General features: G+C 45.4%; 1 protein-coding gene and 2 long non-coding RNA genes across 5 annotated transcripts in view; 1 reads left to right on the top strand and 2 right to left on the bottom strand.

Annotated features, from left to right (window-relative positions):
• CRYL1 (crystallin lambda 1) overlaps window positions 1-14,775 on the top strand; it is a 267,609-nt gene that overhangs the window by 83,216 nt on the left and 169,618 nt on the right. The window lies entirely within an intron of this gene.
• Window positions 3,890-14,775, bottom strand: part of LOC115092045 — a 298,722-nt gene continuing 287,836 nt past the window's right edge. For all 3 annotated transcript variants that reach the window (XR_003856889.1, XR_003856887.1, XR_003856890.1), the window contains one exon: window positions 3,890-4,293. This is a non-coding gene — a long non-coding RNA (uncharacterized LOC115092045). The remainder of the gene's footprint in view (window positions 4,294-14,775) is intronic.
• LOC115092046 lies at window positions 5,809-8,860 on the bottom strand. The gene is made up of 3 exons (XR_003856893.1): window positions 7,316-8,860; window positions 6,448-6,794; window positions 5,809-5,890 (listed from the first exon to the last, which is right to left on the bottom strand). It is a non-coding gene; the product is annotated as an uncharacterized LOC115092046 (long non-coding RNA).

The following is a 14,775-nucleotide window of genomic DNA, read 5'->3' as shown; positions in this document are numbered from 1 at the left end:
TCCAACCCACTCATGATTTTATAAACTTCTATCAATTCCCCTTTCAGCCATCTCTTTTCCAAGCTGAAAAGCCTTAGCCTGTGAAGACTGTCATCAAAAGAGCTGTTCATCATTTTTGTCACCTTTCTCTACACTTTTTCTAGTCCCGCTATGGCTTTTTTTTTTTTTTTTTTGAGATGGAGTGACCAGAACTGCCCTCAGTACTCAAAGTGCGGTCACATCATGACTCAATACAGAGGCAGTATGATTTTTTCCATTTTCTTCACAATTCCTTTTTAGATCATTCCTAACATCCTATTTGCTTTTTTGATCACTGCAGCACACCGAGACAAGGATTTCAATGCATTGTCCACAAGGACTCCAAGGTCTTTTTCCTAGGTGGTGACTCGCAATACAGAACCCAGATTGATGTACCTGTAGCTGGGATTATTTTTCCCTATATGTACTTTTCCACTTTAAATTTTACCTGCCATTTAGCTGCCCAGTTTTCTAGTCTCACAAGGTCCCTCTGAAGTATCTCACAATCTGCTGCTGTTTTAACAACTTTGAATAATTATGTATTATCTGCAATTTTGATCACCTCACTTGTTATTCCTTTTTCCAGATCGTTGCTGAATATGTTAAAACAGCATAGGTCCTAGTCACGATGCCTGTAGTACTCCATTAATGACTTTTGCCCATTTGAAAACTGCATGAAGAAATGCAGATGCAGCGCAAAATACACTAATATACCAACAGGGAAAGCAAATTGTGTGTTGCGGAGGTTTAGCGGTCTTTAAAACATCTTTTCCTTTAAATACTACCTTTTCATTTTTGGACTTCATTAGAGTTTTTCCAGACTGCTAAACTTCCGCAACCTACAATTTGTTATCCCATTTGAAAAACTGACCATTTAATTCAACCCTCATTTTGCTGTCCAGTGATTTTGTTTTTAAGAATGGTTTCCACCAATTTGCCCAGCACCAATGTCAGGCTCACTGTTGCGTGGCTGATGAGGAATGGACGCACTAGATCTGGATCACTGGAAACCTCCGGAAGGAGACGGGAGATGAAGGTCTTCCAGGCGGGATAGGCAGCGCCTATGGGTCCAGTTGGAGGTAGGTCACTGATAGCGTCCGTCTAGGCTGGTCTAGTAGTCACAGGAGCAAATAGAGTATCTGAGTGTAGTGCAAGGGTCAAAGCCAAGGTATCAGTCCGAGAATGGTCAGCCAAAGCAAGGGTCAGTTCCGAGATCAGTCCATACGTGGTCCGTAAGCAGGCAGTGGTCTGTTCCAGGCAGCGGTCAAATGTGTTCAATGAGCAGGCAGTGGTCGTTTCCAGGCAGCAGTCAACGTAGTCAGGCAGACAGAGATCAGTACCGTGAATCAGTCCAAGGAGGTACGACAAGAGGAGGAACGAAGGAAGGAAACAGGAGAGATACTGGAACACGAGGAGGACATGGGAACACAGGAATGCAGGAGCACTGGAACGAACAGGAACACAGGAATACTGGAACGAGACTGGATCAGGCAGAGGAACAAGGAACAGCAAACTAGCTACACCAAAGTGTCCACCCGATTGCCAAGGCGAGGCTCTGGGGATTGGGCCTCGCTTTATATACACAGCCTAGGTGATGTCATCAGCAGGCACTGTGGATCGGGTTCCCGCGCTGGGCCCTTTAAATGGACTTGCGGTCCACGCGTGCGCTCCTAGGGGCGGGGCCGATGCTGTGGAGGACGCCGAGCCCTGGCGTGAGGAGGGCTGAGAGTCGGAAGGCCCAGATGGGCCTGGGAGCGCCGGCCGCGGCAGTCAGAGACAAGGAGCCGGAGCTGGTAGACGGGAGCGCGAAGTGAGCAGGCCCGGTCACGACACCAACATGGCCGGGACACGCAACATTCACTGCTCTGTAGTTTTCTGGATCATCCATGGAGTCTTTTTAAAAATCGGCATCACATTGGTCACTTTCCAGTCTTCAGGTATCATGATTGTTTTGAATTATAGGTAAGAGATTAGTGATAACAGGTTAGCAATTTCATGTTTTAGTTCTAAAAGAACTCTGGGATGGATGCCATATGATTCTGGTGATTTGTTACTCTTTAGTTTGTTAATATGATCTATTACATCCTCTATTGTAACACATATTTGTTTTAGTTGCTTAGAATCTCTATCAATTCAGATTTGTTACTCTTTAGTTTGTTCATTTTGGGGTAGATTTTAAAAAAGCGCGCCTTCGCATACTTTTGTTGGCGCATCAGGCGCAAACAAAAGTACGCTGGATTTTAGTAGATACGCGCGTAGCCGCTAAAATCCTGGATCGGCGCGCGCAAGGCTGCCGATTTCGTGTAGCCGGCGCGCGCCGAGCCGCGCAGCCTGCCGCCGTTCCCTCCAAGGCCGCTCCGAAATTGGAGCGGCCTCGGAGAGAACTCGCTTTCGCCCTCCCCTCACCTTCCCCTCCCTTCCTCTATCTAACCCACCCCCCCCGGCCCTATCTAGACCCCCCCCCTACCTTTGTCGGGGGATTTACGCCTACCGGAGGGAGAAGTAAATCCCTGCGCGCCAGCGGGCCGCTAGCGTGCCGAGACGCGACCTGGGGCGGTTCTGGAGGGCGCGGCCACGCCCCGGACCGCCCCGGGCCGAAACCACGCCCCCGGGCCCGCCCCCGAAACGCTGCGTCCCGCCCCCAAAATGCCGCGCCGATCCGACACGCCCCCCTCGAAAAACCCCGGGACTTACGCGAGTCCCAGGGCTCTGCGCGCGCCGGTAGGCCTATGGAACATAGGCGCACAGGCGCGCGAGCAGGGCTTTTAAAATCCGCCCCTTTATCTATTACATCCTCTGTTGTAAAAGATATTTGTTTTAGTTGCTCAGAATCTCTACCCATTCAGGTGTGGGTCTGTTCTCATCATTCTCCGCAGTAAATACTGGGGTGAATAATTCAGTTTTTCTACTGTTTCCTTGTCCTCCCTTAGCACCCCTTGGTCATCTTAGTGGCCCAACTAACTCCCTCACAGGCTTTTTATTTTGAATGTATGTAAAGAAGTTTTTATTATTTCTCCTTACTGGCAAGCTTTTTCTCAAATTCTCTCTTGGCCTGTCTTACTACTGTTTTACACCTAACTTACCAGCATTTATGTTTTTGCCCATTTTCATCAGTTGGGTCTGCTTTCCATTTTTTGAATGATGCCCTTTTATCTTAAACCACCACCTTTACCTTACCATTTGGTTAGTCATTTAGTCTATCTTCAACCTTTTTTAATGTGTGGAACACATTTTATCTGAGCTTCCCTGTCCATGCCTCATTCCTCATTCTGAAACACTCAAAAAAAAGTATGTAATGGGATACTGAAAGATAGCAACCTAGATACAAGAAACCCTTTCACTAAAATAGCTATATTGAGAATATCTTGGTTTCTTGCTTGAGTAATGTGGAGGAGGAAAAGAGCTCAGAGATCTAGCATACTATGTCAGCTAACTTAAAATTGTCAGTATTGTTTGTATCATCGGTCAAAAACCTCCAACTAGCCATTTTTAATATTCAGATATCAAAAACTCTTTTAATAAGTTCAACTTTTTGTATTTTTTATATTTTTCTAAATGAGAGACAAAGAACTTATCTTATAATGACCATTCCTTTCTAACAGACCAGAGAATCTTGGCAAAAGCCGCCAAAGTTGGCCAATCATTTCGCCAATAGGCTGCCTCAGGGCGGGAATCCGACTTATTGCCGCCTATCTTTTGACTAATGATTAGAAGAATACAGACATTTTTAAATCGGCTGACATAGTATGCCAAATCTGAGGTCTTTTCCTCCTCCACATTATTCATTCCTCATTCTAACTAAAGAGGAACCCAAGAGTGAAAGAATCAAAACCATATGAATAAATAAAGGATCTCACTCTCAATACGTATATCTTGGATATATGAAAAGGCTCACTATTTAAATGTTATTGGTGACCATCATATTGCACTTTCCAGGCATGAGAAATTTCGAGTTCCTGACACCCCAATGTGCAAAGGTATAATCATCAGTCAATATGAAAAATTAAAATGTTCATGTTGTGAGCAAAAATTCTTTTTTAAGTATATTTTCTTTTCTTTGCAAATAAGCTGAGCTTTACCTAAGTTTTTATCTTAAACTTGTTATCAAATCCAAAAACCGAGAAAGCTACTTGGAGTGCAGGTGCACATTGATAAAACCAATCTTCTCTTGTGCAAAACTCAACTTCCACCCGACATTGCAGTGTTTTGGAACAAACGTCCTTCTTCAGGAGTAATCGCTGTCCTCGCGTTTCCTGCATTAAATTGCCCAGTATTCTAAAGGAATGAAATTACAGATTATAAATTATATGACTTCACTATAAAACCAAAATAGATAATTCTATTACTGGCATATTAATAAATCATGTTGAGCATTAAAAATAACCTGTCAAAGTTTCACCAGTGGGTAAGTCAGATGGGGAAAACTCCATCTTCACTGATGGAACCCAACATTTTTAAAGGGCCACAAGGTGTGAAAATGAGCTGTCAATCAACTGCGTCTGGATGTAGATATATAAGACTATAACAAATTTTACAAAGTATTACAAAGAATGCCACGATATCCTATCATTGAGACCATTTGGTTCAATTACATTTAATTTGAAAATCTAGTAGCTTTCTCGTCAATTTAACAGCACTGAATGGTCGCCTCCCCATGGTGGGGCAAGGACAAATTCCAAAAGAACTTTTGAAACTTATGCCCTGTTTGAACAAAAGAGGTGCATGTTTGTCTTCTGAATTAACTTGGCCATGATGTTTTTTGGCCAGATATTTTGTATGTCCAACATTGTAGGTATTTCCCTATCCCAGAGGGCTTACACTGTAAGGCCTGGATTTATCAGAGACAGAGACAGAGACTAGCTATAATGCCCTCACACTAGATAGGTATTTATATCTCTATGGGAGGCCCACCTAGTCACTCGAGGTGAGGTTAAGGTATTAGTGTAGGGGTTAGGGGTCACATTGACATTCAAAGTGGGACGTACGAACAGAACAGTGCTCTCTTGTGAAGATTTGATGACCTTCAGAGTGAGGAAACTCACCGAAAGATGAGATTTGTACAGTGTTCTCTCAACCTAGCTTGATGTTACCTAGGTAGAGAGTCCATCAAGCTAGATTGAGAGAACATTGCACAAGGTCATCAAATCTTCACAAGAGAACACCATTCTGTTCGTACGTCATACTTTGAATGTCAAAGTGGCCCCTAACCCCTACACTAATACCTAAACCTCACATTGCATTACTAGATGGGCCTCCCATAGAGATAGGTATTTATATCTAGCATCAGGGCATTACAGCTAGTCAGTCAGTCAGTGTCAGTCTCTCTCTCTCTCTCTCATAGCTTGGCTGCCTCTCCAGGAGTTTAAAATGGCATGTGAGAAAAACATTATGCAAATAAAAAAAGTGTAGTTAAAGCCATGTGATTATGGCTTTGCAAAACTGTGAGCCCAGCCCACTTGGCCAAAATTCCAACCCCCAATATCCTCTCATTTGCATCACACCAAACATTATGGTGTTTTTGCATGTGTTAATGGTGTTTTTTGCATGCGAAAATGCCATATAGCACTTTGATAAATGACCCCCTAAGTTTGTACCTGAGGCAATGGAGGGTAAAGTGATTTGCCCAAGGTCACAAGAAGCGACAGTGGGACTTGACTCGTCAAATAACATGACTCATCAAAATAACATGACTCATCAAATTGATGCTGTGTCAGCACTTAATCACACATTCATTGTTAGGCACTGCCCAGTATGTTCCTGCAATAGTAGAATTACAAAAGTCACACTGACCTCAGGGGTCATGCCTGGGAAGATTGTCATTTATAGGTGCTGTGCGTGGAAGTGCTGCTCTAAGAACACGTTGTTTAATGTTCTGTCCTCACGAAAAAACAAACATAGGTGGTTGGGAGAATACTTGATGTATGTTCAGTATATGCCAATGTTGTTGGTTAATCCTTGTAATTTTATCTGCCATATTTGTATATCTGAGGATGCAACTAGTCCTTTATTTTACGATCATGCTCATACATTAGCACACTCACATGTTCACTCACACACATGCTTATTCTCACATACTCATTCATTTCTCTCCCTTGTCCACATACATATGCACACTCACTTCTCTCGTTGTTCCACACACATACATGCACTCACTCCTCTGCCTTTTACACACACATTCACTCTCTTCCAAACACATACATACACACTCACTCCCCTCTCTGCTTCCACACACATAAATGCATTCACTCCTGTTTTCCACACACACACAAACTCACATCTCTTCCTCTTCCATACATGTACATGCACACTCACTCCTCTCCCTTTTCCACATACACCCATAAATGAATACACTCACACATACATACATACACACTCATTTACTTCTCTTCCTCTTCCACACACTTATGCACTCTCATTCTCTCTTCTCACTTTGATTCTTATTAGCCACAGGAGCCTCCTTTTTCCCCAGGCCCGCAGGATGTGCTCCACTTCTTCCTCCTCCTGCAGTGTCGGGCTGCTCTGTCCTTGTTTTATTTTCAGCGCGCGGCCCGATATTGTTGCTCCTCCTCCTGTATCTGTAGTTTCTTGATTCCTGCAGGGGAGGGCAACGCTCCTGCCCATCTCCTTTTCACGTCATTTTCCTGAGGCACAGGTGCTGACACTCATCTTTCCTTGAGCCTGCGCTGCTCCAGACCCTTTTTCTTCTGATCTTCTGCAGCAGGACCCCAGAGTTATTGGGTGTTGGCCCGGAGATCAGCCCAGAGATTCTAAAATTTCTAAAAAAAAATATTCCCATTGGGGGTAGGGGGGAAACTATTCAGAGTTAAATTAAAATCATCTAAACATATAAGATTATTAAAATCATTTTTAGCTGTGATTAGTTGCTAAAAAAAGATGGATTAATTAGCCAGTAAAATTTTAGATGGACAATAAGAAAGGCAAATTGAAAAACTCGGAGTGGAAAGCAACAAAATCTCACAAGAAATGTTGCCACCCAAGTCTTCAAAAGAGGGTTCCAAAATTTTTTAAAGATAATAAATAATCCCCCTCTCATTCCCTTCTTCCTAGGTAAAGAGAGAGAAGCATAATTGGGTGGATACATTTGATTTAAAATCATAGAATCAGAATTCAACAGCCAAGATTCAGTCACACAGAAAAAGTTTGGTTTTTCAGCTATAATTAGATCATGAACTTGTAGTGAGGGCTGAGGAGATGTGGACCCTTTGCCCGTGGGGGAGTTGGCGCTACCTGAGGAAGCAAACTCCCACAGGTCCCCCCGTCGGGAGGCGAGGCTGACCTGAGGCAAGGGCCATCTGGAGCTACACCATTATCAGCCCCGTTCCCTCTGGGTTGAGCTCTTGGGTGCGTGGGGCCGGCTGGACTTAGGTGAGCCCTTGAGAAGATGGAAGGTTTGTTGAAGTTCAGTCTGGAATCAGAAACCAGAGAATCGCCAACCGCCAGTCCAAGGTCAGAAGCCAGAGAATCGCCAATCACCAGTCCAAGGTCAGAAGCCAGAGAGTCGTCAATCACCAGTCAGAGGTCAGCAGCCAGAGAATCAGTCCAGGAGCTGCAGAGGGGACAACAGGAACAGGACTCGGAGGGCAGGACTCAGGAAAGCAGGAACAAGAGCACCAGAGCCACAGGCAGGCTTACCAAAGCAACCAGACTCATTGCCAAGTTGAGGAACAGGAAGAGGAGGCTTCCTTAAATAGTACCTGGATCCTGACATCATCTGAGAGGCTGGGCTGAGTTAAGGTGGCCTGCCCCTTTAAGAATGGCTCCGGGGGCATGGCCAGGTGTCTAGGGAGCATCCTGCCCGATGTGGGCTGCGGTAGCGGAGGTCTGCGGCCTGATGCCGCGAAGAGGAGGACCGGGAAGCCTCCCAGCCATCAAGGAGGGCTGCGCTGAGCCTGCGGCAGGGACAACAGGGGAGGAGAAGGCCAGAGACCTGTGACGGGAGTGACTCCCTGCCGCAGTGCAGCTGCCGACGCCTGGGCCAGAGATAGGAGGGGCCGACCACGGCTGCCGTGGCGCCTAACAGAACTAACAAGGGTTTACTCTTAATTGCTTGAGCGTTAACCAGCATAATGCCAATATCAGATAAAACAGAATAAGGTAAAGCATTGGATAGCCGAATATTAACTAGCCAAGATGGCCGCCAATGTTATCTAAACCATTTAACTTTGGCAAGTTCCCCATAACGACCGTGATGAGTAATAGTGGAGATCTTATAAATTGCCTGAGAAGAAACAGGGACGAAATCACTGACAGTGCTGTTAAAAACATATGGACTTATCTGGTGTGCCCGTAGGCGCTCCTTCATGCGCGCAACACATTCTTTGTATGGATTCCTTGCATAAATTCCTTGTTTTACACCTACATAATAAAGAATGGGTGAACTTTTTTCTTTTTCTTTTCTGTTTTTCCATCTAGTATATTCCATACTTTTCTTCATGGTTCTAATCAGGATCGATCTCAACCCCAAGCTCCTGCTATATGATGGAGGGGGAGGAAGGAGTTCTGAGATAAGGACATTACAGGAATCTTATGCACTGGAACTTTTTCTTCATTTTAATTTCAGTACTCTACCATTTTTGCCACAAGTTCATGAACCAGAGGGGCACCAGGAAGCTCTAATTCAAGAGGCCTTGTTCTTTGGCTGCTTGGCTCTTGTCATATCTTTAACACTACAATAAAGGGGAAAATGAAACAGAGCTTGACTTTTGATAACAATTCCTTATCCCCTTATATAAAATTCATTATACTTAAAGATATAATTAATATAAGTAAAGATTAAAAGGGTGGATTAAAATGCCATAATTATACCCAGTGGACAAGTTTAGTCTTGTTATTCTTTTAATGTTTTCAAAAGCATACTTAGCTCCTTCCTTCATGGTTTCAGTTTTCAAATTTAATAAAATGTATTAAATGTTTGTGTGATTTTTCATATCTATTTAGAAGAGCATATTTTAGAACATGCAATGTAAATAAACGTATTGTTCAATGACAATACAATAGAATAAAAATGTTTGTCTATCAATTTTCTTTAAATAATGTAGTCTAACTCTAATGAACTGAGCCACTTATCCTCAGAATCATAAACAGTGAAGCTTATTGCTTAGGGCCTTGCAGTGTTAGAACTAATGCAGAAAAGTTGCAAGCCAGTAGCAAATTTTCCATAGTAATTAATGGAATATCCTGGTCCTGTATAAAATTCATTTCTATTGTACAAGGAGTGTAGTATACAATTTTATGATGACCTACTGTACAGTTTTTCATCCCAACAATGTACAGAAAATGTAGGAAAAACTAACTGGAAACAACAAATATATTTTCTCAACCAGACATACATATGATAGTAGATAAAAACCAATAAATTAAAATAGTCTGCCAATTTCTATTCTTGATGAAGACTCTACTTGATCTCAGGCTTTAGTTTCACATCCTCATAGCAAATGATTCTCTTTTCTTCTCTGATGCTTTTTTGAATTGTGCTACTGTTTCAGCTTCCACCACTTCTAGTGGGAGGCTGTTCCAAATACCCATCACTGTTTGTGTGAAAAAATATTTCCTTATGCTACTCCCAAGCCTATTCTCTTTGAGTCTCATATCATTAACTCTTGTTCTGGAACATGAAATGGTAACATTTTTTGGCTATGCAAACAACCCACAACATGCCATGTCAATGGAAAGGTTCCCCTCTGGATGAAATTCTGCTTTCAGGAGGGGAGGGCTCAACCTGCTTATATACGTTTGGCCAGTTGTGGATGGCCCCGTAAATGGCCGCACTCGCCCCCAAACACCGAAGAGGCCATTGACGCAGCCAGGATGCTGCTTTGCTGCTCCTCCTGCAGACTCCCTTAAGTGCGCATGCACATAGCGCACTGTCATTTAAAGGGCCCTTGGCATGAGTCTGTTCCGTCAGTGCTCATCAATCATGTCATGCGGCTGTATATTTAAACCCCACCCATGCTCCGTACCTTACCTCAGCAACAGGTTCCCCGCCTAGTCTGCAGTGCATGTTGCTTTCATGTCTCCTTGCCTTCTGACTGTCCTGCCTCATCTCTCTGCTTTGCATCTTCCTAGTCCATGCCTTGCCTTGTTGTGCACAGACCATGACCACTCTCTTGCATACTGCCTGGTATTGACCTCTTGCTATAGACCACGGCCATTCTCTTGTCTGCTTCCAAGGTAGTGACCTCTGCTATGAACCATGATCACTTTCTTGCCTGCTGCCTGCCCTGACCGTTGGCCTGGACCCAGATACTGCCTGATCACCACCAGCCCTGGCCGCCTCCTGTACCAGGACTTTCCTATAACGCCCATTGAGGGACACTCACCTATATCCTGCTGGCCCCTGGAACCCAAAGGCTTAACCTGTGGGTAACAGGGCTGGTACAGGTGGAGCTCCAGTTCCTGTCCCAGCAAGGGTGTGTCTACCATCTGTCGGCATGGGCCTAGTTGGCTCACCTACTAGGCTGTGTCAACTACAACACAGCCTAAGGACTCACTGACCATAACAATTTGCTGAGGCCATGAGTTTGGGGGATACGCTCTCAGTTCAGGCCATACCTGGTTTGGCCTACCAAGACCAGCAGCAACAAGAGCAGCTCAACCAAATAATTGGGTTGCTCCAGGGCTTTGCCATATACATGAACGTTATAAAGGCCTGACTACCAGCACCAGTCCTGGTGGCACCTCCTCCAGCTGCATCTGATCATGTCCCTGGACCTATACCGCACCTCCCAGATAGGAAAGAGATCCTAAGGCTTGCAGAAGTTTTATCAATTGATACTTCATGCATTTCAAATTACAGGCCACCAGCTTTCACTCTGATCGTACAAAGGTAACTTTTATGTTGTCCCTGCTGGGCAGTCTGGCCCTGGCCTGATTGTCACCTCTTTGGGAGCGAAAGGACCCCATGATAAAGAATCTGGATACTTTTCTCCTCCAGTTTCATTTAATCTTCGATGAGCCAGGTCGAGTCTCATCTGATGCCTCCAAATTGCTTCGAATCAGTCAAGGCAACTGCGCCGTGGGCAAGTATGCCATTCACTTTAGAACCCTGGCCTCTGAGCTTTGTTGGGGCAAAGACAGTCAGACGGCCATCTTTTGGCAAGGATTGACCGACCAAATAAAGGATAAACTGGCATGCTGGGACATACCACCGCACAAGGATCTCATCTCTCTGACCACAAGGTGGGCTTCCCAAACTGTGGGTCGGGACCCAAATGGGGTCATACATCCTTCAGTTGGGGTCACAAGTGCCTCAAGTGACAGCATTCTTTAGGTGCCAGCAGCAGCAGCATTAGTAGTAGAAGTCAGCATGGGGTCTGTAAATAAGCATACACTCATAGGCTATGCAGTGGCACAGCCCTTCCATGAGTTTCTGTAGTTGCAGGAAGCCCTGTGTAAAGAGGGATCAGGGCTGCTGCAGGGCCTGATGTGATCTGCAGGTGGCAGCAGCTTGGGACCAGCCAAGAAAGAAGGGGAGGCTTGAATGTATGGCCAGTGGAGATTTTCACTGCTGCCCTCCCCTCACCAACCACTGAACCCAACCAAGAGAAAAATGTTGCCCCTGTCATCAGCCTGCTCTCTCTTCCCACTGTTATCATCCACCTTTTGGCCAGAGCCCAAAAGAAAATGTTATCATTGACTCTGGCTAGTGAGATGTTTGGGACTATTGAAGAAAGGTATGAGAGGCAAGAGGGTTTTTTGTGTTGGATAAGGTGAGGAGAGATTAATTCTGGAGAGTGAGAGAGAGAAGGAATGACAGAATATCAACTGAGGGATGTAAAAATAATGGAGATTTGAAAAAAGAGTTGGAGGGAGGAGATGAAGCTGGAAGGTTTGAGAGAGAGGATGAGAAGGAGGAGGCAATGGGAGATGGCATGAGAGGGAGTGGATGACAGAGAATCAACTGGGAGATGTGAAAATGACTGGAAGAGGTGAGAGAGAGAAGGGGTGGGCTGAGGAGTGAGAGATACAGAGATTGAGAGAGGGAAGGAGGTTAAGAAAGGGCATTAGATGGAGAACAGGAAGGGTGAAAAGGAATGATTGATGGAGGGGAAGAGCATCACTGCTAATTTGTTTTGGTCATCCTCTGGGCATACTTAGGAACTCTCCGGATTTGGCCTGGAGAGTCCATCAAGCTAGGTTGAGGGAAAATTGTACAAATCTCATCTTTGTGTAAGTTTCCTCACTCCGAAGGACCTCAAATCTTCAGAAGAGTGTACTGTTCTGTTCGTACGTCTCACCCTGAATGTCAAAGTGGCCCCTAACCCCTACACTACTACCTAAACCTCACCTCGAGTTACTAGGTGGGCCTCGTATAGAGGTATAAATACCTAACTGCTATGAAGGTCTTGTAATTAGTTTCTCTCTCTCTCTCTCAGTTTAAAACACTACTTGTGAAAACATTGCAAAGTGCAATAAAGCCATATTGCACAGTTTAATGAAAAGGGTATAGTTATTCCCATGTTAAAATTGTGTGACATAGCTTTGCAATTTGTGAACCCAGCCCACTTGACCAGAAATCCCTCCCCTTTTCTAAATTAGCATCAACCCATGCGTTATGATGCTTTTCGCATGCGAAAAACCCATAATGTTGCTTGGAAAATAACTCCTTGGTTTGCCTGCATCTACTTTACAACCTCTGCAACTATTGTTAAATTCTGCAGCTCGCCTTATTTCAGGCACCAAGTGAAATTAGCATATTACACCAGTAGTTTTGAATCTGAAATGGTTACCAATCAGTCAGAGAATTGTTTTTAGAGTTGGCTTAATTGTAGCTAAACTATTGATTTCTGATATATGCCCTTGGGCTAATGCCCTATTGAGAATATATAGTCCTACTCATCAATTGTGCTTATCTCAGCATGGACTCCTAGACGTGCCCTCTGCTCGAGTTGCTCGCTTAACATCTACTAGAGAATCAGCTTTCTCCATGGCAGCACCCTCCTTATGGAACTCCTTGCCGATTGACTTAAGACTAAATCCTAGTAGTAAAACCTTTCGGAAAGATCTTAAAACCTTTCTTTTGCAGCAGATCTCTTGAGTGTCTTAACTTTATTGGTCAGTGATCTCATGTGTGCGTCAGATGTCGTTTTTGTTTTGTATATACTATTATGTTTTATTACTTGATGTTTTTACGTGTTTGTTTTATTTGTTATATGCTACAACCACCAAAACCTCAAGGGATCCTCTAGTAATAGATACAAACACAAATCATGAACGTGAGGATCCTAAGTACCTTATTACTGAGGTTTGTCCAGTGGGAAATACACAGCGAGAGTAACTATAAAACTTACTCGCTGAGCTGTATTCCCTCCATTTTTATTCTTTATTTAAAACATTTTTAAATTTGTGTTTTTATTTTATTTGTTAATTCTACAAATAATTGCTTTAGATTGCTCACTGAAGCGTCTTTATGAAGTAACTCTCGTTTTTAAAGCGAGGAGCTAGGTGTTGGGGAGCGCTAGGAGAGTGATCCCACTTCCTGGGAGATGTGTGTCCTTGGGCCACGGCTCGACCCCAGAGGAACTCTGAAGAGGTGCCGCGGGAGGCGTGGCATGCCCGAGCATGGGCTGGACGGGAGCAAGGCTGGAGTGATGACTGGGAAGACAGGCCCTCCTCCGGACCTGCACTGCTTCGGAAGACCCAACAACGCAATGTTGGTCTTGTGAACAGGCCTCCGACCGTTCCCAGCCCTTTCGGACCTGCCGCAGGGTACGGCACGAAGCGGCAGGCTGGATGGAGGCCAGGGCAGCTAAGACTGGAACATATAGATACTGACGAGACTTCAGGAACGACGTAGACTCAGGCATAGACGTGGACTCAGGACGAGGTACTGGATGCACAGAGGTGGACTCAGCAACGAGGGCTGAAGGAGGACATGGGCACTGTCCCTCAGGGAGCCCTACTCAGGCCACCCGCGGGACTGAGTCGCGGACCACCCTGTCCCATGCGCGCTCTACACAGCCCAGGAAGGCTGGTCGCGGACCACGCTGAGAACTGGAGAGCACAGGGAAGAAGAAGCGGTGGTTTACTGCACTCCTGGCAGTCGAGGCAAGTTGCTGCACTCCTGGCAGCCGAAGGCAAGTTTGCTGCACTCCTGGCAGCCGAAGAAAGGTTAAAGCATCAGGGTCAGGAGCAAACACTATGGATACTGGAACAAGAGACAGACCTCAGGGCTGGAACTTGGACATCTGGAACAGCAGGTAACATCAGGACTGGAACACGGATACTGGATCAGGAGACACATCTTGGGACTGGAACAGCAGGCGGGCATCAGGACTGGAACAGAAGGCGGACATCTGGACAAGATGAGGAGCTCCAACAGGTAACAGGAAACACAGGACCTTGCAGAAGTGCTGGAACACGGACGACTCCTGGAGCGAAGGATCTCAGGAGTGACCAACTCCTTGCGAAGGCAAAGTTAGACTGGACGCTGAGCCCTTTTGTAGGGCTGAAGAGGACAACGCCCAGGGAGGGGTCAGCAGGGGGCCACACCTGGCTGGCCCTTGAAGAGGAGGAGAGAGGTGCGCGCCCACGCCCTAGGAAGCTGGAGAGAAGAGAGCTGGAAGCTGGTGGCGTCCTCAGCCACGAGGAGGGCCCAAGGAAGCCAGGCAGGCAGCGGAGCAGCCCTGCCCTGAAGCTGGAGTGGCTTTCAGCCGAGAAGACAGAAGCAGGAAGGCAGAAGTGAAGAAACGCTGGCTGCAGGACGAGCAGGGAGCTGTAGCAGGATGCAGGCACCGG

Source organism: Rhinatrema bivittatum, chromosome 5, assembly GCF_901001135.1.
Source record: "Rhinatrema bivittatum chromosome 5, aRhiBiv1.1, whole genome shotgun sequence".
Lineage (NCBI taxonomy): Eukaryota > Metazoa > Chordata > Amphibia > Gymnophiona > Rhinatrematidae > Rhinatrema > Rhinatrema bivittatum.
The sequence above is the reverse complement of the archived record's forward strand: the minus strand, read 5'-3'. Positions and strand labels throughout refer to the sequence as shown.